The sequence below is a fragment of the Thermobia domestica genome, chromosome 2 (assembly GCF_964235325.1).
Source record: "Thermobia domestica chromosome 2, izTheDome1.hap1.1, whole genome shotgun sequence".
NCBI classification, from domain to species: domain Eukaryota; kingdom Metazoa; phylum Arthropoda; class Insecta; order Zygentoma; family Lepismatidae; genus Thermobia; species Thermobia domestica.
Genome location: NC_137455.1, coordinates 379,188,907 through 379,210,789, shown reverse-complemented (window position 1 = coordinate 379,210,789; position 21,883 = coordinate 379,188,907). Strand labels below are relative to the sequence as shown.

The 21,883-nt window shown below is 34.8% G+C and overlaps 1 protein-coding gene and 1 long non-coding RNA gene across 3 annotated transcripts in view; one reads left to right on the top strand and one right to left on the bottom strand.

The window, feature by feature from the left end:
- The window catches only part of LOC145678863 (homeotic protein ultrabithorax-like), a 755,760-nt gene extending 752,580 nt beyond the window's left edge, over positions 1–3,180 (top strand). The window contains exon 3 of the mRNA XM_081749430.1: positions 2,636–3,180. The gene's annotated coding sequence lies outside the window, so the exon portion shown is untranslated. The remainder of the gene's footprint in view (positions 1–2,635) is intronic.
- LOC145678867 (uncharacterized) overlaps positions 1–21,883 on the bottom strand; it is a 541,133-nt gene that overhangs the window by 273,315 nt on the left and 245,935 nt on the right. The gene's annotated exons all lie outside the window — the stretch shown is intronic.

Sequence of the window (21,883 nt, the reverse complement as noted above, 5' to 3'; positions counted from 1 at the left end):
GTCTCTCCGAGACTGTCTGGGTCTCGCGGTCTATCCGGGACTATGTATGGGTGTCGTGGTCTGTCTGGGTCACCGGGTTAGACCAGGTATAAGAAGTGAGACCCAGACCCGGAGGACATGGATAAAATTCGTGACTCATGACCCATTCCAGCGCTGATCCTCATGAGTCAAACTGCGTTCTAAAACTTGTGGTGCTGTGGTCACCTCCGGTTGCCTGGCTAAATATATACAATTTGCTAGACTGTAATTGAGCACAAATTACTGATATTGCCTGCTACTTTCAAGTTATTTAGAGAATATTTTGAAAACATTGAATTCACAGTCTTCTTCTCACTAAAATCTAAGAAGATAAACTGAAGAGTAAGGTTACGCCTTCCATTCGGAACAGGGCAATATATAATACAGACAATGTGAAGCTAAAGCTTTGTATTTCTTTAATCCAGCCACTTCGGAGAGGTGGTGTTTTCAGCACACACACTTTGAACTTCTTATCCTCCAAGATTTGCCCTAGTATTCCTTTGCCAGACTCCGAGTAAATTTTAATACTGAATCAAATCAGTACCCAAAATGATGTCCATTCAACGGGGATCGAGTCCTGTACCACTCACATAATAGGCACGTATGTTAGCCACTCGTTGTACTTAAAAATACATAACATAAAATCTTTAAAAAAATATTCAAATATTACAAATCAAAGTAAGTGGAAAAACATATTATCTATGTTCAGATTGCGTTAGAGGAAGGATACATTGTGGCAGAGCGTTGAGAAACGACTAGAAATATTCGTAATATAGGTATGGAGAAGAATTAAAGGCTGGACGAAAGATCCAATAAGAAAACGGTAAACAAAATTTGGTGAAAAGACACAATATTAGAAATTGTAAAAATAGCAGAACCTCGTTGTACCTGGTAGTATAATAAGAGAATTAATCTTACGTATTCTGATAAGAAAATATGATAGAAGGTAAAATAGGAAGAGGAAAAGGATTACAATACACTTAATGGGTGATATTATTAAAATGGGCAATTCCCTTGTGGAAAGAAAGAGATTAACTGATGCAACCTAACTTCCCTTACCAGAGATGGCAGAATGCATTGATGATAGTGTACAAAGTCTATTCATTTAAAAAAGTCACTTTGTGATTATATTCAGAACTTATCCGTTAACCAAAAGTACAGTTTTGATCATATTTAGAGTTTATATGTTAATCAGAAGTACCCTCTCTGATGGTATTCAAAATTTATTCATTAGACAGCAGCACGTCTTGTGATTATATTCGCAATTTATTCGTTACTGAGAAGTACACTTTGTGATTATAATTAGAATTTATATGTTAGTCAGTACACTTTGTAACGATATTCAGAATCTCTCCGACAGTCAGAAGTACAGCTTGTGACAATGTTCAGAATGTACCCGTTAGTCAGAAAGGCACTTTCTGAGAGTATTTGTAATTTATATGTTATCAGAAGAACATTTTGTGATGATATTCAGAAATTATCCATTAGCCAGAAGTACGTTTTGTGATTATATTAAGAACTTATCCATTAATTAGATGTACGCTTTGTTATCATATTTAGAATTTATCCTGAAATTAGAAGGACATTTTGTGACAATATTCAGAATTTATCCGTTAGTCGGAAATACTTTTTTTGATAGTATTCAAAACTAATAAGTTATCTGAAGTATACTTTGTAAAAGACTCAGAATTTATCCTTTATAGGAAGTACACTTTGTGTTTGTATTCAGAATTTATCCGTTAGTTAGAAGTACAATTAGTGACGATATTCAGAATTTATACGTTAGTCAGAAGCACACTTTATGATGGTATTCAGGATTTATCTATTAATCAGAATCAGAAGTACACTATGTGATGATATTCAGAATTTATCCGATAGGCAGAAGTACATTTTTGACGATATTCAGAATTTAAACATAAGCCAGAAGTACGTTTTCTGATTATATTCAGAATTTATCTGGTAATCAGAAGTACATTTTGAGACGATATTTAGAATTTATCCGATAGTCAGAAATACGTTTTGTGATAGTGTTCAAAATTTATGTTATCAAAAATACACTTTGTAAAAGCATTCAAAATGTATCCGTTATAAGAAGTACACTTTGTGATAACATTTAGAATTTATTCGTTAGTTAAAAGTACACTTTGTGACGATATTTAGAATTTATACGTTAGTCAGAAGTACACTTTGTAAAAATACTCAGAATTTATCACAGAGAAGTACACTTTGTGAATTTCAGAATTTATCTGCTAGTCAGAAGTATATTGTGCGATAGTATTCGAATCTTATGCTTTATGCAGTTACAACACAAAATAATTAAAATTTTTCATAAAAAATAGAAAAAAATACAAAACGACACATTTTGGTACCAACTATAAGAAATAGAAAATATAAGTGTAAAAAAAAGAAAGAAAAAACTACCAATGTTTTGCTTATGTAGCAAACACATAATACTTAGTTTAACATTGACATGTTTAGAATTGTTTTTCTTAATTTTAAAAATAAACAAAGAAGTTTTGTTTTATATTGATTTAAGTTAGATTACAAACATATTTTTTTAAATCTTTTTTTATTTCCATAATTATTTACTTTGTTTTTTCTTTCTTTTTTCCCCCAGTACAATAATCCGGAAGAGGGAGGGAGAGTACCTGACCACGTGGAGTGTTTGTCCGTTTCTCCTGGAGATGGCATCTCGATCGTTGTAACGTTAAAAAATGTATCCGTCATATTTCCCGGACTGTATACGACAAAATACTTAAGAAAAATACCATTAAAGACAGTAAAAAAAATTCAAAAGAAAGGACATATAAAGACATTTTCAACATGAAGCTACAACATAATATACGTAAGCGAGGCTATATGTAATTAGCCTTCTTTGTGCAGAAATCAGTGTTAATATGTGTTAGTGTGTGTGCATATTTGTGTGTGGGGAAGTGTGCAAGTTAATAATAATATTGTTCCGTCATCTGTGTCCCGTAGATCGTCAGATGTTTTCCAAAGTATATTAGAGAAGTGCGTAAGTACTGCCCTCTGTTAAGAGATTTTTTAAAAGTATACCATTGTGTTTTTCCTCTTTTGTTTAAATGAAATGTTTTGTGCTGATTTGCGAAAAGCCACATTGTGTGTGATGTGTCATGAAATAAAGTTTAAAAAACAAACAAACAGTAAAGTGCATTTTGTGAAAGATCGTGCATGTTTCCGCTTCTCATAGGCAAAATGACACGGAGAAAATAAATAAAAAGTGCCAAATAGATTACCTAAACTGAATAAAGGTTAGCCAGACACACTCTCATTAGAGATATTTGACTTCATGGCTCTCTGTATTTTGTTTGTCTGTGGTCAAGAACATATGCAACCGGGAATAACACTTATGAATACCGGGTTGCATGAAGTCTCAGGCGTATATTCAATTCTTCATATTCGTATACTAAGATAATTCTCTATTTCGTTTGTGGTCAAGATGTAATGCAACCTGAAATAAAGTTAAGAATATCGGGTTGCATAAGTTTCAGGCGTATATTCAATTTGTTATATGTACATGCTCTATTAAATTCTCAAATTTTTTGGTTTGTCTGTGATAAATTTGTTATGCAACGAGAAAGAAAATTATGAATATTAACTTACATACTCTCAGATATATATATTCAGTTACTTATGCACTTGTTCAATTATTAATATCCTCTTTTTCTCAAAATTAAAAGAATGAATATTTTCAAGAAATTATTAATTCCATATTTGATATATCGTACCATCTCTACTTGACTCTGGTAATCATGAAAAACAGTTTCGTTTACCTTAAAGAAGATATTCATATTCGTGACTCTAAATGAAGCATAACACATTAAATTTAAATGTAAATTTTAATATGTCTCAATGAAAGGTATAAAACAAATATTCGGTTATAAAACCATGATCAATTAGGCGCCTAACGTATCCGATCATTGCCAGACCACCATCAAGGCAAAGACAGCATGCTCGGGGCCGTAACTTGTGGGGAGGCAGAAGGCAATTGCCGCTCCAGGGAAGAACCTCTCCGTTCTAGGGGGGAAGGCACTTTAACGGGGTGAAATTTTCTTACTCCATATACGATACGAACATGAAATTATAAATGAAGCATCAAACAAATTCACCACATCACACCAACAAAACAGCACTCAAAAGATGAATAAAACAAAAATGAGTCGTGGGCCAATTTCAATAAAATATGTCTACTATTAAGGGCCCTAGAAATAATATTTATCCGTATGGCTTTGAGATTTGTCATGTATGGAACGGGCTCAGGGGCGTATGGGAGGTCCCACAGGCTCCGGGGGGCAAACAAAGAGTAAGAGAAAGATGGAAGGAGAGGCCTATTTTCAAATTTTGCACGAGGGTCCAAATCAACTTTTTCTAGGGGGGCAGATATTAATACTTGCCCCCTTCCCCGGAAAAATCTAGGTTACGGCACTGAGCATGCTGATGAAGATATTTGTTAACAAAACTTAATTAATTAGAAGATTGGTGGCATTAGTTCTACAAAGGGACAATGGTTCCTTCTAGTGAGAAGTGTCCTTAGGTTGACCCTAAACTATTGATTTACTTTTTATTAGATATTATACATAAAGAAAAATTCAGATGCGACCGCCATATATGAATCTTATCAGTTAAGTTACATCTATACAAGAATGGCAAAACATAATGTGTACCTTTGTACAGTCAGCAACAAACATTCTTTCCGTTTGGTATAATTTATTTTGGGAATTATGGTGGTAGGGCTGGAACGTACAGAAAATTACATTCTCTTTAATTTACTGAAAACTGTACTCAAATTGTCCTTCCATTCTGAAGTTATTTAAGAAAATGTGAAAGAACTTTTGTCGCTGACTGTACAAGCAAGCAATTTACAAACTTATGAATTAAATTCAAAATATTTTCAATTCACTGGTGAAAGCGAAGTTTGACTGCTAATAACTCTTAGATCGCTGAACCAATTTTGATGGTACAGATGGTAAACCAACTTAGGACTTTACCACTTTAGTCTTCCCGAAAGGTGAATCCCAAGAAGGAAGGGGGAGGGGTAGGGGGAATTCGAAAGTGTATGCCGAAAAAGAATAGTATTTCACGAGCCCGATAAGTTAGAATGTTGGAACTCTAAATGTAATTTCCTCATTAAAAATAAGAGGATGTGTGCCCCAGCATTTTTGAAATTTTGCGTTTTAAGGGCGGAAGAAATGTATGTTGCAGCATAACTTTGCAAGGCTTGGAACAATTCAATTTCAACGGAAATTGGTACACGTATGACTTACAAGCTTAAAAAAATACTGTCGGGTAGTGGGAAAAGGCAACATAAAAAATAATCGAAAACAATCAATGCTAGTGTCGATTTTAAAGTTTTCGTGTCGCTGAGATGAATAGTGACAATTCCAATGCTGTTTTAAGTCCAAGTTTAGCAACCATCTTCATAAAGAGCGAGAAAAGGTGAAAAATGAAATGTCCAAAATCACTGACAAGTGTCAAATCCATAGTTTTTGGTGTCATGAGAATGTTGAAAAAATAGCTGATCCTTTTAAAATGGTTTTTGGAACAGTTAGTTAGTGCGTACCTCGAGTTAGATAACTTTGATTAAAGGGGAAGATAATTATAGAACTTTACCCAAACCGAATCTTCCAGTCTAAAGAACGGACATTTCAGCTGATATATTACTAAATAGGGACTTCTTAATTAAGCCATTATCAATTTATACCAGTCTATAGATATCAGTGTGACCAACTACAAGAGTGAAAAGCAAAAAGTGGCCAGAAAGTAACATTTTTAGCCATCCTCGTATAGATATATCGTGTATCCTGATTTTGTTTACATTCACGAGTCGCCATTGTCGAAAATTGTTATCAACAAATATGATCACTTTTTCCATGTTTTATTATTCTTGTTAAATTTTCCTCCATGAAAACTCACATAATATAGGGAAAAAATAGTGCATGTTAATAGATCCAATTGAATACACGCCCACATACAAATAGAATAATCTATCATGAAAATACATATAATTCAAGAAATTAAGTGTATGGTTACTTCAAGCTGACACATTAAAGTTTATTTTCCTTTAAAAAAAATCTAAATTCGAAACTGTTTTTACAAATATAAATTAACGTTCTCTATGCATAAGTGCAGCAAAACTTCCAATCTTCCGACAAAATGTGTTCTTTCAAACAAAACAATTATTCGAGAAATTTTTCAAGTAATTATTCGAATGTTATAATAGTAATCATTATTATAATTGTATTGATTATCGAATAAGTAGTTGAGTAGTTATTTGAACACACAAAATTATTATTCGAAAAATTTTCAAGTAATTTTTGAAAAAGATTAAGTGTTCAAATAATTCTTCCAGTAACAATAATTCGGAATAATTATGTCGAATAATGGGTATATTATCAGAACAATTTAAACAGCATTGCAGCGTAGCCATACCATCAAGTAAAAAAAAACTGATACTACTTAAAAAATTCAATAAACAAAATGTTATTGGGGTGATGATGTCATAAATATACCTTAGTAGCAAGGTTGGTTGGCCCATCGTTGGAATTGAATGGAATTTGATCAAAATGGTGGGTGGCGGTCGGTGCGAGCCAATAGCGGATAAACTTACGTTGGCTCAACGTTGGTTAAATGTATGGTTGGCCAACCAACTATTCTCCCGACCTTCACGCAACGATACTAGAACTTACTGTTTTCCCAACCAAGAAATATGTTACTTTAGTGTTGTGTAAATGTCGAGGAAATGGGTGGGAAATAGTTCCCAAAGTGGTCAAACCTGACGTTAGGCCACCGTTGGTATGTTGCAGCGCCACAATTTTCCCAACGTTGGGCCAACTGAGTTTGCTACTATAGAGATAATACCAATCTGAAAAGCGGGGACATGCATGGTCTTTTAAAAAAACAACTTTAAGTAGGTAAGAAGTTTTTTTCCCAAAAAATAGAAACAAAAACAAACAACGACTTCTGGACTCTTTTCAAGTCATCCATGAATTACCTATATATGCATAATTATGAATTAGAAGTTTTTTCTTAATTAGAAAAAAATGTATTAAAGGAAATTACATTAATTTCTTGATTGTAAAAGCATAAAATAAGTTCTTTTTTTGCTTTAATGAAAAAAAATGTTAATTATTGTACATTTGTAATTTGTAATGTGTTCACACAGTTGTTGAAGTATACGATAATAATAATGTTTATTATTATTATAACAATAATTCAGTATTAAAAGTAATAGTAAAAATATCTCAGTTTATTCTTTATTTTTTCTCCTAATATTTGCTGTGTAAATAAAATTTCGATGGTGGTTTAGCAGGTATAAATAAAAAGATTATCAGTACAACGTAAGAGTGGATCTATATTTCTCAGGAGTATTTATCCTGAAATTAAAGGTTTAAAATAAAATTACAACAAATTACTGGCAAATTGCAAGTAAATTTTGTTAAAAGTCTCGTCTTGTCTCAATTTTCGAAGAATTCATCTTGTTCTATAAATTTAAATCTTCATCCCGGCGAAATTAAAATACCGCTAATTTTACAGTAATTATGTGATATTTTCAAATAGATAAAAGATAATTGAAATATGGAACAAGAGCGTCCTAGACAATATTGTTTTGCGTGAGTTACCGTTATCACAAGTCACCTAGTGGCTTTCCGTTTTCAGCTGTTTAGAAACGCGAAAATAAATACCGATTTTCAAAATGGCTCGAAATCGAAAGCAGATAAGTGAGTCGTTTCTCATGTAAAATAATAATGTCTAGGGCGCTCTTGTTCCACATTTCGATTATCTTTTATCTATTGAAGATATCACATAATTACTGTAAAATTAGCGGTATTTTAATTTCGCCGAGATGAAGACTCTTAAGTGCAAAATTTGTTCTTATTTCTCCTGAATTTCGCCTAGAGGTTACCAGAATCTTTCCGCGGGTCATGAGAGGTTCACGAAGGGTGTGATATAACAATATTTAAACCAGTTTTTATTATTGAAGTATATTCTGTAATGACTTGCGTTATCTTTAAACGTTGATAAATGCTTTTCATTGTGTTTGTACAATCATTTCATTAATATTATTATTATTATTATTATTATTATTATTATTATTATTATTATTATTATTATTATTATTATTATTATTATTATTATTATTATTATTATTATTATTATTAAATATGTAACGCTAACTGCTTGAGATCTAAGACATGGGTGATCAAGTGTTGCCCATAAGATTGATGACATTTTTTATTTTGTCTCGATATTTGTCTTGTTTCCAAGACGAGACATTTCTCATCTTGTGGCCAACACAACTCGCGGACGCTCGGTCTCAGCTTTGGCTCTAAATCTTCTTACAGCTGTGGTGCTCACACATAGTGGCTCTCAATGGGGATGCGCAGGAGAGACGATTTGTGGCTGTCTCGTCTCGAAAATGTGCTGTAAAAGTGATGTCTCGACTCGAAAAATGTATATTTCTCTATTGGAAGAGCCGTGTCTCGACTTGTCAGGAAAATCCTGTCTCCATTCGTCTCGTGCGCATCCCTAGCTCTCAATTGTTGAGCTCGATTAACCGAATGGGCCCGAAAGGGTAGAGCTAGCAAATTTCTACATCCGAGCTTCTGTTACAATGGTCTTAGAGGTTCATCGAGCCACGACAAATGGGTGTCTAGGGCAGTAAGGGCGTAAACAGAGGCTTCCTGTAAATGCTCAAATCTCGAAACTATGCTGCATTCAATTCCACGTGATGTCAGACAAAGCACTTAGAAAATCAGTAAGAGCCAAGTAAAAAAGGGGCTGGGCCAATTGGTAGAAGCATATCTGGGGCATGAGAGTGCAACATGATACAGTGTTGTGTATGAGTAGTCGATGAATGCACAAATAAAGTACGTAACAGAGTATTGACCATGCTATCGAAGTTTTTGTTTGCCTGGCAACACTGCTTCGACAACTCGCAGGATGCTCTGTCGCTTCAATACATTGCTTGTGTTGCTGCGAATGGAAGAGGCAGACTATGACGTCACAGAATGTCGAATTGGTAGTGATCAGTGTGGAGTCTTTATCTTAGCAAAGCCCATCGAAGGGATCCCAGATATTTACACTGAAAAACTGGGATAGAACCTTATGAAATAGTTCTGCACTTGTTTCTTGCGGAAATATTAAAATTACGGGAAAATGGCTAAGAAGATTATTTTTTTAAATCTCATGAATTATATTAACCTACGCTCTATAGAGAAACCGGAACATATGCAGTTTGGAACAATTTGTGGCAGAATAGATGATGTATGTACAGCAGAAACTATCTCGGCTAAATCAGGACGTCCGGGTGCCCAACCTATTGGTCATTTCGTCCGATACTCGATTAGGAGTCGTAAACCTTATCTAATCGGAATAGCAGTTAAGATAATCGATCATTTTTTTAATGGAATCAACAGCTTTCATAAAGTGTTATTTGACTATAATGTAATGGCAGCATATTTGTCAATAATTTGTTGTAATTTTACAGCAATACCCACGTAGGAAGGATAACTTACTTGCCCTCATCCTAGTATGTAAGTGAAAAAGATAATCAGAGACAAGTACCATCTAAAAGGGGAAACAAGATGAGGATAAGATAGCTGTGTTAAATGAGAAGATAAATTGAGAAAGAGTACTGTACAGCTTGAAGACATGATTTCTAGAAGGCACACATTTGTATCTGAAGTGAGAGTAAGACACATGTGTGACGAGTAAGAAGAGCTACTCTGAGGACAAAAAAATGGCTATAATACACGAGACATAAGAATGGCCATAATATTTACCAGAATGGCCATAATTCACAAGCCAGTTTGTTACTAAACTACAGAATATCTAAACAAACATATTTCCGGAACGACATTCCCATTCGTTCTCTTCCAATTAAACCTTTGAGTTTACCATAGTCTAGTAAGATATGAATAAAAGAATGGTATTAGTCCTGAAACGATATGAACCTGGGTGATTGCCACCTTTTGGTAAGCCTAAAGTAGGACACACACCACACATTTGCAAATCGTCGGTTCCTCAGACCCAAATTTGTACATGGGAGCAACTTATTAAGAATAGAGGTATAATACAAGGATCTTATAAAATAGAGGATCTGCCCATATGTATCTTCATCCTATAAAATAAATGAAACCAAAAAACAACCGAGCATCGGCACGTCTGATTGGCTACTCTCGTTTCCACCATCGTCTGATTGGCTACTTTCGTTTCCGCCATGATTGTTGGCTCAAAACATTGCGATCCTATTGGGCGGAGTGGGCAGAGTAGGGGTGGCGAAACTGTGACGTATGGCTTCAAGATTTTGTTGTAAGGGCAGATCCTCTATTTTATAAGATACTTGGTATAATATAAATAAACACGAAAGAAAATTACAGTGTGTTCATGAATGAAAATTACAGTGACAACAGGTCGTCAGCTTGTGATGGAACAGAGTCGTAGTGTCAGCTTGTTGGCTGTTACTTTGAACAAAATTTATGAACCATTGAACCAATACAAACAAAGAATAACATTATTTGATGGTGATTTCAGTGTTATCAACTCCAAACTTTTACCAATAGACTGAAAAATGTTTCTTTTTTTTTTTGTTTTGTTTTAGTTTAACGTCTTATGATAATGCCCTTTAGGCTAATGGAGACGGATGATTGAAGCAAGTGAGTGTTGATGGAAGAATTGTTGGAATGAAAACGTGGAAGGAAACTGGAGTATCCCGACAAAAATCCACGGAGACGATGGGGTCTACCATAAGTTTACTTGGTCGGGAATCGAACCAGGGAATCGACGTACCAGAGGTAAAGGCTCTACCACTGACCCACCGTGCCCCCTCCCCCTAAGAAGAGGAATACAATGTGATTCCTGATACTATGTGTGATCATACCTCACTAAAGTAAAGAATGAAGATTTTTTTTATCTTATATTATGGAGATCACTCTTGACTATCTGGTTAGCGCATGTGTCTTGGCGCAGGAGATACGGGTTCGATTTCCTGTGGAAGCTCATGTAGTTCGGATCCCATGTTAAGCTGTAGGTCCGTGTCTCATGTAGCCTCGCTGCTGAAAAGTGCGCTTAAATTTAACCAACCAACAATCTTTAATTATAAATAAAATGTTTTGAACCTGTGTACACGGCAGAGACATCTATTCGAAGCGAAGAAAACCTCAAATCATTGCTCCAATTTAACCGTAAAAAAAAAAAAAAAAAAAAAAAAAAAAAAAAAAAAAAAAAAAAAAGACCTTTGAAAGACGGAAGCAACGCTTCACTGGAACAAATATAGGGTGTTTTCGAGTAAAGTGGACGCCTGACTTAAAAAGAATTTGGAAGAGCATGCTATTAAATCTCAGATCTTTCGCTGTCAAGAGGGTAATTTGTCGTTAAAGATAGTGGTCCTCCCTTTTCGAAAAAAAACGAGTTACTTTACTGCTACAGAGCGAGATTCCAAAAGAAATCTTCCAAAACACTCGTTAAAAATGTCTCCTTTTTCTCGTCTAATGAGGGTTGTTGGTGTCGCAAGCTCAGCTTCACATAACATCTTAAGTAATCGATAAACACATAATGTTACTACCTCTTTAACTGGTTTTTGCTACTGGTTTTATAGATATGCTAATGGGTGCAGCTTTCTATGTAGGAGGTTATTAGTTCGATGCCTGAAAGGTGACAATAAGTCGCATAAATTAAGACTCACGGTAATGAAAATAAATATACAGCTACAATTAGGGTTTAATTACACATTTTTTGGGGGACTGCAGTGGCTCAGCGGTAGAGCGTTCAATCCTTGGTGCATAGGGTCCTTGGTTCGATCCCAACTAGCCCCATTTGAACTTTGTAGTGGACAAACACCATGTGCGTGGGTTTTAACAGGGTTCTCCCGTTACCTTTCACTTTCTTCATTCCACCATTTAAATTTATTTCTTAACACCGTCTCCTTTTTAGCCTAGCCGGCGTAAGCGTGGGACGTAAAACTTTTATTTCATTTTTACACATTTTTTGCAGAGATACAGTGTTTCCAGGGCTTTGATTTTCAAAGCTGATGATGCAAACTTTTTTGGAAAGTTTAACTGCTTCCATTTTCAAAGCAATGGCGTGAGAAACAATTTACTGAGGAAATGCAGGGGCGTACTACGCGGGGATTCACCAGGTGCGGACTCCCCTCACCAAAACTTAGTAACTCGACATACATTTGTACAAGTTCTTAATAAAACAATACTTTTCTTAGCAGAGAAATGATTGCTGTAGCATGATGATTTGATTTTCCACTTCATCTATTCTCTTTTTCCCCATTAAAAAAAATCTAGTTCTATATTTTTCTTCTGAGAATGTAGGTGTCAGCACCTAACAATTATGTATATTTTTTTCAGATGTAGAATAGGTAGATGTAGGTAGCATTGGACCCCCCACCCCCAAAGTTTGTACTCCTCCCAACAAAAATGTCTGGGTGTAAACGCGTAATGCAATGTTCACTGGGGGCTAATGTACTACAATAAGGGAACTGGTGCTGATAAAGCACTCCGGACGTAATAACACTAGTAACTTATACTATATATACTGTTTACATTGAGCAATCTCTGTTTCAGGTCTCCAACTTAACAATATTATGTGGGATACGTTATTGCTTGTCAACTAAACATGAATTGTCTCCGAAATACCAATATCCTCAACAGTTGAACTGGCGATCCCTAGTACTACGCATTTAGTTATTCAATTCTTTCTAAGTTTTGTTTTACTTCGAACCAGTGTTTCTTTCAGAAACAATGTTCCGGGGGGGGGCAGACTTAGTATTGCGGGGGGCACTGCTGGTACTATCCTATTTATTATTATATGAAAGAGGTATTATTTTGGTTTCCTCCTGGGGGCACTCTCAGAGCTCCGGGGGGGCAGTGCTCCCCCCTAAAAAAAAGGGTCTGGAAGAAACACTGCTTCGAACCACAGTTTCATTTCTGCTCCAAAAATGGAACCAGTTAAAGTACTGAATCGTTAGCGTTAATTGGTTTGAAAATGGAAGCAGTTAAAGCTTTGAAAACTTTAGCATCATCAGCTTGTGAAAATGGAAGCAGTTATAAGTTTTGGAAATCTTAGCATCATTAGCTTTGAGAATGGAAGTAGTTAGAGTTTTGGAAATGTTAGAATCAACAAACCTTGAAAATGGAAGCAGTTATACAGCTTTGGAAACGTTAGCATCATCAGATTCGGAAATGGAAGCAGTTATACAGCTTTGGAAACGTTAGCATCATCAGATTTGAAAATGGAAGCAGTTATACCGCTTTGGAAACGTTAGCATCATCAGCTTTTGAAAACGGAAGCAGTTATATAGGTTTGGAAACGTTAGCATCATCAGCTTTGAGAATGGAAGCAGTTATAGCTTTGGAAATGTTAGAATCAACAAACCTTGAAAATGGAAGCAGTTATACAGCTTTGGAAATGTTAGCATAAACAAGCCTTGAAAATAGTAGCAGTTACCATAATCAGATTCGAAAATAGGAGCAGTTATATAATTTTGGAAACGTTAGCATTATCAGCTTTGAAAACTGAAGCAGTTACAGCTTTGGAAATGTTATCATTAATAAGTTTTCGAAGTGGAATAAGTTGCAGATTTGAAACGTTAGCATAAGGGACTTCGAAAATTTAAGAGATAAAGTTATGCAACCAATAGCATCATTGCTTTGAAAATGGAAGGCTCCGAAGTATCATTAATTTTTAGTCTACTGAACATAAACGAACTTTTTATTGTAAAGATGCGTATTTTTTTTCTTTTATTTTCTGAAAAGCAGATTATATCACCTATTGCGTTATTAAGCTGCACTTTCAACAACTACCTCTGAAGTTTAATCGGAAAAAATTCTCAAATACTTCACAAGTAATGTCCCCACCTGCCTCCTTTATTTTATGACGAGAATAAGGATTTCATAGTCAATTACACTTAACAAACTCGTAACAGAACTAGGGTCAAATTCTATTAGGTTGAATAATACGTCAATTAATTTTGCTCGTTACATTTACTTGTTCATGTTTTCTATGTTTAATTACCATACATGCTCCTCTGACAAGTTTGCAAGGATCCTTCGTTACTCAAACAATAGATTTACAAGGTCACTGGATTGCAATATATCTTCCAGTGAAGACGTGGGTTCAATAACGACGCCAGTCACATGTGTAGCTAAAAGAAGAAAAACAATGAAGTAAAAGAAAATGAAAAACCTCTAAAATAAATTAGTAAGTGTCTGAATTTTTGAAGAATAAAGTGCTTAAATCCAGTATCGACTCCAAGCATAGGCAGCTGCCTAGAGCACCGAAATTTTGAGAGGGCTCCAGGCATAGGCAGCCGCCTAGAGCACCGAAATTTTGAGAGGGCTCCAGGCATAGGCAGCCGCCTAGAGCACCGAAATTTTCAGAGAGCTCCAGGCATAGGCAGCCACCTAGAGCACTGAAATTTTGAGAGGGCTCCAAGCATAGGCAGCCGCTTAGAGCACCGAAATTTTGAGAGGGCTCCAGGCATAGGCAGCCGTCTAGAACACAGAAATTTTGAGAGAGCTCCAGGCATATGCAGCCGACTAGAGCACCGAAATTTTGAGAGGGTTCCAGGCATAGTCAGCCGCCTAGAGCACCGAAATTTTGAGAGGGCTCCAGGCATATGCAGCCGCCTAGAGCACCGAAATTTTGAGAGGGCTCCAGGCATAGGCAGCAGCCTAGAGCACCGAAATTTTGAGAGGGCTCCACGAAGATTCAGGTCCTTTAGAACACCAACATTTCGCAGGTCTAACGTAAAGTGTTCTCCCAGGAGATTCAAAGTACGAGAATGGTTCAAAAAGTAAAATAACGAGCTCTAATGGACACTATTTCATAGGCATATCCTGAGAAAAATCCATTATCCGGATAGCGGGATATTGTATAAATATACGAAATATATAAGTTTACTACGCAAATCTGTATGGAGCATACGTTATCCATATGCTACACATGTACTGCCGCTTTCCCGCTTAGATGTTACCTTATGCCGCTGTAGGATGTCTGATATCTAATAATGTTCCGTATTTGTATGTAACATACGTCAGCTAGCCTATATGTCATGTAGACTACCACCATCTGTATGTAAAATTCTGACAGCCTATATACAGTCCTTTCTGTCATACGGAGAGTACGTACAGATGGAACACTTATACGGAAAGTATTATAAAACATATGTTTTCAGTTATACGTTTGCTACAGGATGTCACACATAGTCGTACGTTCAGTCAGGATTTACGCATGTAACCTACGTTTTTAAGAGGCGTCATCACTGCGAAATTAAAATACCGCTAATTTTACAGTAATTATGTGATATCTTCAAATAGATAAAATATAATCAAAAAGTGGAACAAGATCTCCTAGATAGTATTATTTTGCGTGAGATACCGTTAACACGACTCAATTATCTGCTTTCGATTTCCCGCCATTTCGAAAATCGGCATTTATTTTCGCGTTTCTAAATAACAGCAAACAAAAAAGCTATTAGGTGACTCGTGATAACGTTACCTCATGCAAAATAACATCGTCTAGCGAGATCTTGATCCACTTTTCGATTATCTTTTATCTATTTGAAGTTATCACATAATTATTGCAAAATTACCAGTACTTTAATTTCGCAGTGATACAGACTCTAAGTACACTACATGTCTTTTTATTTTTCAGTGTAGCATTCTTATTCCACAGGCATATATACTTGCACACAGTAGTGGGGCAACTAAAAACAAAGCCAAGCCACTTCTCGTCACACCTTCTTTGTGAACCTGAGCGGCTCCAATGCCATCTGTTATAGACCGGTCGAATTACGTCCAGCCTAGCGATGAACTTGTGGTTAGCGCGCTACGTTGCCCTTTCTCTAATAGGCATATCAGGAGTTTTACAGACGTAGTGGCTGTCACGTCTTTTATTCACATGACTCCCCAACTTTTAAACTTTTTTTAAGTCTTCATCCCGGCGAAATTAAAATACCGCTAATTTTACAGTAATTATGTGATATCTTCAAATAGGTAAAAGATAATTGAAATATGGAACAAGAGCGTCCTAGACAATATTGTTTTGCATGAGGTACCGTTACCACAAGTCACCTAGTAGCTTTCCGTTTTCAGCTGTTTAGAAACGCGAAAATAAATGCCGATTTCAAAATGGCTCGAAATCGAAAGCAGATAAGTGAGTCGTGATAACGGTTTCTCATGTAAAATAATATTGTCTAGGGCGCTCTTGTTCCACATTTCGATAATCTTTTATCGGTGTTTTAATTTCGCCGGGATGAAAACTCTTAAGTTTCTTCACAAATCCTTACCCCCCCCCCCCCAAAAAAAAATGCAATCATTCAAGAATTTCGTTATACATGAAGAATAGTTTAAAATCGATATATTTTCTATACACCTCTTCATCTGATGCTGCAGGTAGTAGAAACTATTAGAAAAAAATACCGCTACGCACGTGGGCGATAGTGCAAGTATCGCCATCTACTAGCACACCTGTTTATTATCAGAAACTGTCGTGACACACAAATCTATATATTTGTCGTTTAGTAGCTATTAGGATGTATCTATTAACACCTATCATCATCATCATCATCATCATCATCATCATCATAGGTATTTTACCATTATTGGCAGATCACTTGCTGGAATTGAGTACCTTCCATGCTCCACAGTCTTCCGCTAACCTCTTCATCTTCACGTACGATTTTTCTCTTTTTATATCGCCCATTAATTATAGTCCCCTTCGCCCCCTCACTGTTTTTCTTGCCACCACCATACCCTCTAGCACGTCTCTCATGATACATTTCCTTCTTAGCCAATGTCTCAACCACTTTTGCTTCCTCTTCTTAATAATATCTAAAATTGTTCTTTTCTCCCCCCACCATTTCTAACACCCTCCTACTTATTTTCTGCTCGATCTAACTAATTCTGTTCATTCTTCTCCACACCCACATTTCGAAATCTTCCAGCCGTTTTTCATAAATTTTGCTAGCGTAATGTCCATGTTTCTACCAGAGACAGTAATACAATACTTCACACGGAACATTTTATGAATCTTTTTCTGAATTCTTTATTCAAGGCCCTACAAAATAGTATTTTATTCCTAATAGAGGCTTCTGTTCCCATTCCTATCTTTGTTTTTATTTCGCGTTCACACTTCATATCGCCATTAATAAATCTACCCATACTTATGGTATGATAAAGCTTTCATATAATAATAATAATAATAATAATAATAATAATAATAATAATAATAATAATAATAATAATAATAATAATAATAATAATAATAATAATAATAATAATAATAATAATAATAAGGTGAATATAGAATCCGCCGAAAGTTACGGAAACATTAAAAAATACTCCTAGTATTCTTTTACAATGATCTTGAATATATATGTATATATCAGGGGGGCACCAAGAAATTTCTGTTGGGGGGAGAGCCCAATGTTACCAGCCACTGGGTCTAGGCCTATGTACTATTGAACAGGTATTATTCTGCATCCGAAAATACGATAAGTAATTGTAAAATACTCCCACCTATATTTCCAGAGAAAAAAAAATGATAGAACTAGATTGGTTTTATAAAAGAAAGAGTACAGATGAAATGTAAGATCAAATTTTCATGCTACATCAGTCATTTTCCTGTAAAACAATTATATTTTTATTTTTATTAAGAAAGTGTATGTTGAGTTAGGAAGTTTTAAGAGGAGTCTGGACCCGGTGGACTTTCTCCTCCTGTAGATGCGCCCCTGCACACCTATTAAGACTGTTTCTGTAGAAACATTTAAGGGAATATATACATTAAGAATATGGTGCAAGTTAATTACTGTTGTACGAATAATGGGAGAAAATAAAGAAGGCAGGAATAGTGAAAACTATATTTAAAAAAAAAAATCTAAAATGGAACTTTTATTGCGATTTCATTGCTTTAAAAAAAACGTATTGCATGGCGTGATACACATAATACTCTTGTCTCAAAATAATTCATTAACCATGCTTCCCATTTCTTTCTTTAGTAGTAGATTATATTTCGCGTGATTTTAGCTCGTTGCAGCGCAATATAAAACGATTTGCAGCTTCCTGGCTTATCTTTATGCATACATACATCTCTTATGGCTACCTCTTTTAAGTAATTGTTTAATGTCATAATTGCATAGTTACCTGAGAGGCAACAATATGAAGTAACAATGTAATTTACTCTTTAGAAGAAAGAAAAAAAAAAGAAAAAATAATGGCCTGTTGAACTGTTGCATCTGGTGTGTTATACCTGTCCTCTCTTCTCCGTTAATCTATAAATAGACCTAAAACACAGTCCAATCTACACACAAAGAAGCGCTCAAGGTGTAACACCGTGCCAACGTGAAGTTTCAATACTTCCTGTTTGCTCATTACGTTACAGCATTTAACAATCATATTTATTGTGGTAATATAAAACGGTGTTCTTACGAACTTACCATTTTGTCATTATTACTATGATTTAAAGTCTTTATTTCTCGGTGTCATCTTTACCATTAAGTAATTTGATTACTATTATTACTATATTTTGGTAGTAGTAGGTCGCGAAGTTTGAATTAAAAGAATTAGAAAAAAAAACTACGTATAGTACAATTTTAGTTTGGCGCAAGGTACTGTGATTGGGAGGATTGTGCGGTCACGTGGTGTTACGTCAGCGCGCGGGGGTTACGGAGAGAGCTGGAACAAGGCATGCGACTCGCCTGTGTATCCCGCGCCGTTGTTCTCCCGCCCCGTCCCGCGCCGATCGTCTCACCATGTCCGCCTCTTGGCTTCCCCTCCCCCCTCCCCGGGACTCTGCACTACCCCTCTTCAACCAGGGCAGACCGTAAACCATCGTCAATACTTAACTCACGTATTGCCAGACGGCAGCTAGGGGAAATTTCTCACGTATAGTAAAAGTTAACCATCTACCCACGATTACCATAGGCTTCGAGTAATTACAACCGGTTTTGTGGATATTTTCTCGAAATGTCGAACCGGGGACAGCGATTTTGGAAACTTCTGTCCAGCACTTGGACACCACATCAATAGGTGAGTTGTCATTCATTGAATTTTATTCCACAAAAACAGAGACAATAATAATTAATTTTTTTCTCACATTACATGGTTGACATTAATGAGTTATAAGGTAATTCCACGTCATAAACCATCTCGCGAAAGTACTTGGTAATTTATCAAGTGGTTTTGTCCTCACGCGCACAACAAGACCAGCTATTATACAGGGAGCTAGCTACCTTCATGTTGATAATAGCCCCACATTGCTGCGTGGTTACGGACCATAACATTCAACCCTCAAACAGAAGTCGGGCCTCAGCTAATAAATCAAACACATATTTGCTTTTCACAAGACAGCAGCAATTTGAGGATGACAACCTTTATGTACCCCCTCTTTCTTGTACAGTTACTTGTTACACATATAAAACAGTCCCGTGGCTCTTTGGGAAATATGCATAAACAAACACTTCTGTACTGCTTTCGGGAGTATAATTTGTTACGAGTTTTATCAGTCTATTAAACATACATATAGATTATTCCTGTCACGGGGACAAATACCGTAAATTTTAGGATTTCGCGTATAAGTCATTGGTGGTTGCTTGGGATGTACTGATAAGCCCCTTGTGTTATGACTTAGGTCGTACTTAGTTTTCGCACAAATTCTCTTTTTCTTCCCCCTCCCTAAACCCTCCGCGCTTTTACATCGTCACATCTCTCGGTAAAATGTGAAGCTCTGGTATTATTTTCTCTACATTCATCATGTTTTAACCTGTCTTCACACTCCACCCAACTCAGTTTGTCAAAGAGATAGATTACTCCCTCCCCCGTCCCCCCTGATTCATTATTACCTTTCACCGCCCCCGCCTTTTCTTGTTTGTTAGCACTCAACCGCCGACAATAATTTTCATGTGATAATTTATTAACAGACCATATCTATCTTACCCTCAAAAACTATACTTTTAATAAAATTCCTTTTTTTCTTTTTTCGAAATTAATTGTAATTGGGACATTCAAAAATAAGTGCAAAACATGTTTTGATAAGTACATTGTCAAGTAACATTTCTAAAATATTAAATATCTGCAGTAACTTTTATTTTTTCATAATACAATTGCAAGTGCCACATCTATGACGTGCTATGTGAAGACAATACTGTTCTTATTTAATAGATAATCAGAAAAAAAATAGTTGATAAAAAATTATTTATTTATTTATTTGTAAACTGCTAATAACTGAAGTGAATAACGAATTAATTTGAAATAATCAAACCATAGATTATGCTATTACTGATCTTTTTTGTAACTTTATCTATTTTTTAAATTAACTATTGATATCTTTTTAAAATCAAATAATAATAATCTGTTCAGAAAACAGTTACCTGTTAATAAAGATTAGTATTTGATCAAATTTTAGAAAACAATTAAATATTTTATATCTTCTAAATTTTTGTAGGCTTGAACTGAAAAATTACATATTTTTAATTAATTATTTATTAATAAACTTATAAATTTATAATAAACTTATAATTACTTATATATATTTATTTAAAAACTTCTGAGCAGATAAGCTGTTACATATTATTTAGCAGATACAGTATTTTTGAATAAGTGTTATGAGATTTGGATTTTTTTAAGAAAAAAAGTAAACGTAATATATAATTATTGCTAAATTTAAGATTACTTATGAAACTTATTTTTCAACATTGCAAGTTAAAATAAATAAATAAATAAATAAATAAATAGAAAATAACCCGATTTAGTAACTTTGGTATGCTATAAACTTCCGAAATATTGTTCCACTATATAACGAAATGTCATTTAATAAATCAGCTTGCAAAACGTCTTTCTTTATATGTAATAAATTGTAATATATTCTGAGGAATTATGAATGTTAGTCTCTTCTGTAAAAATAGATTAGAATTTGTGCGAATATTTCAATGAATAAACAATGCATTGAAGCTACATGACGAGCCAATAATCTAAAGTAAATTTATTAATATAAATAAACCTTATTGATATTCAAAAATATAAAATATACTTGGAGCTAAAGAAATTTTTAATAAACACCTTACTTCGTGTAGAAAAATGTGTAAGTAATTAATAAGTTCCAGGTTATTAAAAAAAATGAGCTGAGTCATTCTTCCTCATGGTTAATCATGTCCTGAAATTTTAAAAACTCATGCTAATAACCAAATATTCCAAATAAGTCGTTGTATTAACTGTAAGGAATAATTTGTTAAAGTAAGTTTACTTTGTATATACAAAACGATTTCGCTTACTGTAGTACAAGCTTTTCATTACACTTTGGCAGTGAAATTCACAAATATAGATTATTTATTAAATAATACTTGATAATAATATATCATGTACTTAAAAATCGTAAAATATAAGTACAAAGGACTAACGGTAAATATTTATTCTTACTTACTTAGCACTAGAAAACTTAAAAAGAAATTCTATCCTTACTAGAAACGACAGCTTAAACTACACATATAATTTGGGAAAATTTACTAATTAAACAAACCTTCCTTGCGATATTAGTTCTTATGAAGGCGTCAGTAAATCAAGTGTAGGTGTTAAAGTCAGTATGTTGCTTTTAACATAATCTGTCGGGTAAAATGGAATGAAATATATTTAACTCTTGCGAACCAATAAACACCGGCATTTATAAAATGAAAATAGAAAATTATACATGGTGTTATACTAGTACCACCACCACCACCACCACTACTACTACTACTACTACTACTACTACTACTACTACTACTACTACTACTACTACTACTACTACTACTACTACTAGTAATAATAATAATAATATTAATAGATGCACAAATCTCTAATAT